Raw genomic sequence first — 2,974 nt, forward strand, 5'->3', positions numbered from 1 at the left:
TTAATCTACAAGTTCATTGTGCCCTTGAATCTTCTAGCAGCTATTATATGATAGCTCTATAGACATGTAAAATAAAAGAAAACCTTCATTATGGGTTAATATATATAATAACCTCGCTCCCACTACCAGCCTTGTCCTGTTTGTGTGGCTTAGTAGCATGACTACATAACTTTCCTAAGCTGAATGCTTTAGTGGAACCTATTAAATAATTTAGTTCATTCATTCATTCATTCATATGCCCAGCACTAATGTGAAGTACTTGGGGATAGAGGAAAGGCACAAAATCCTTGCCTCTAAGGGATTCATTTGTGAGTTAGAGAAACAGACAAGAAAATTTAAAAACACAGGAACAATGTGCAAAATGCATTTCTTACAGGAGGACATGCTTCAGTCAAAACTAGAAGGCTTTCCAGCCAGGTGTAATGGCTCCTATGGTTGCTGTCCCAGCTACCCAGAAGGAGGCCAAGGCAGGACAAACATTTGAGCTCAAGAGTCAAGGCCAGCCTGAGCCATATAGCAAAACCCTATCTCAAAAAATACAAACACTAGTGTGTGATGGCTACAAATAGCCATCTCTTTTGTAGCATATACAGCCTATTGCTTGTATGGGTTGTCCTTAGGGACCTTGGAGACAATACTTTTGAGTGGATCTTCATATTTCTCATCTCATGATGTCCCTAATCTAGGCGTCAGACAGGTATGTGGGGTGCCTTTGGGAAACCTGAAAGCACTGTGGCTAGGGGTCACATTGGCCAAGTCATCACAGCCATCTTCATGAAGCTGCAGAGCAATGAACATGATATTGAGGACCTATGCAGGATCAAGTTCAAGTCCCCCAGCTTCCAGAAAATCTGCATCTCAAAGAAGTGGGGCTTTCCCAAGTTTAATGCTGATGAATTTGAAGACTTGGCAGCTGAAAACAGGCTCATTCCTGTTGGCTTGGGGTCAAATATATCCCCAGTTGTGGTTACCTGGACAGTGGTGGGTCCTGGACTTGTGAGGGCATCCTCTGTATTGTCCCCATCTTAATCGCACTGTCTCATTGGGCAAAAGGTGCGATTTATGCAGTTGAGGGTGAGAAATAAAGAATGTCCACACGCTTCCTCCCTTTTCAATGCTCTATTCACTCAAATCACTCAAACAATTTCACTCTATAGGTTTTTGTTTTTTGTTTTTTTTAGTTGTAGATGGACACAATACCTTTTATTTTATGAATTTATTTTTATGTGGTGCTGAGGATCATACCTAGGGTCTCACACTAGGCAAGTGCTCTACCACTGAGCTACAACCCTAGAGCTCTCTCTATGTATTTTTTAGTTGTTGATAGACCTTTATTTAGTTATACATGGTGCTGAGAATTGAACCCAGTGCCTCACATATGCCAGGCAAGTGTGCTCCCGCTGAGCCCCAGCCCCAGCCCATCTCTATAGATTCTTAATCAAGAAAACAACAAACCTTAATGCCAGGCACTGCAATAGATATAATCAATTTACAGCAAACAATTCTAGATTAATTCTAAGTCCTGAAAACACACTTAATCATGACAGGCTCATGACAGACATTCCCTCTGCATGCTAAGCTCAAGTGCCAAATCTAAAGTCTCAAGCCTTAGGCTCTAAGTCCAGGAGATGCACACTCACTCAGATGGTGGTGATCAGATCAGGAACCAAGGCAGGCTTCTCCTGGGGTGGAGCTGACAGCTGGCTGAGGAGGGACAAGTTTCTTTTCTCACCACAGTTAAGAGGCTGCTGTAGAGTTTGATAGTGGTGAGAACAACACAGAGGGTCAGGCAAATGAGAAGAGTTGGGATGTCAGTCTAGGTCCTCATCAGGCTCTCAGGCTGTGCGCATCAGTGTCAGCTGGCTGAATGTCATGTTCATTTGCTCCATCACTTATACTAAATTTGGGGGCTTCTACCACCCTTTCAATCCCTGTCAGCTGCTACCAGATTTCTCAGTGATGTCATTCATCCTGAGGTTAAAGCATCTGGTCTGGTGGTTCCCACCTTGATTTTCTTGCTTCTCTTATCAGGGTGAGGGCAATATGCCAGACTTCACTCTGAGTTTGTCAGGGTGAAGAGAAGTGACTTGTTTGTGCCCAAGGGCCTTACTGGAGGGCTCTGTAGGTGTGCCTGGTAAGACTGCAGATTTCAAACTGGAGTTTTAAAATGGAGTTGCTTCGGTTGAGGCCTAAGGCCATCCTTACACACACTCACCAATAAATTCTGTATTAAGAAAGGAGAAAAGAAAAGAAAACTTGAAGATGTTCCTACTGCTGTTCCTTTGCATCCCCCTGGGAGGGGGGGTTTCCCATCACACTACAACTTCCACACATTTCTACAACTTGTACATATAAACATTGATTTAACAAACATGTATTGGTACCCTATTCTATTTGGGGACCAACAGAAACAACCAAGGTAGATCATATTCCCTTGGAGTTCCAAGTTAGAGATAAAATGGAGCATCATAAGATATATGTAACCTTCAAATGTCATTCTTTTGGCCGGGAGAATTTGTAATTAAATTAGAAAAGATTTTTACACAAGAGTGAAAGATATTATTTTTAAGGCAGAGTAAGACAAAACTATAAGGTAGAAAACAGGGCTTGTTTTAAATGTGAGAAATAGTTTGGTTTGGCTGGAACATAGGATAGATATACTCTTAATTTTTTTTCCTTTGGTACATATTCTAAATTCCAGATAAGACTGGGTTAATAGATTAGAATTATGCAAAGAGTTGAGATCTACACTGTCAAATGTCATAGCCACTAGTCACGTGTGATCTTATTTTTTTTAAATTTTTATTAGTTATTGACAGACCTCTATTTATTTAATTACTTATATGTGGTGCTGAGAATCGAACCCAGTGCCTCACACATGCTGGGCAAGTGCTCCACCACTGAGCCACAACTCCAGCCCACATGTGATCTTAACCACATGAAATATGGCTTGTAAAACTGAGGGACTTAATTG

At 41.4% G+C, this 2,974-nt stretch overlaps 1 pseudogene; it reads left to right on the forward strand.

Annotated features, from left to right (window-relative positions):
- The first annotated feature begins 527 nt into the window (after nt 1–527).
- On the forward strand, nt 528–637 carry LOC125611950 (annotated as a pseudogene).
- The last annotated feature ends 2,337 nt before the right edge of the window (nt 638–2,974 follow it).

The sequence above is a fragment of the Marmota marmota genome, unplaced genomic scaffold (assembly GCF_001458135.2).
Source record: "Marmota marmota marmota unplaced genomic scaffold, marMar, whole genome shotgun sequence".
NCBI classification, from domain to species: Eukaryota; Metazoa; Chordata; class Mammalia; order Rodentia; family Sciuridae; genus Marmota; species Marmota marmota.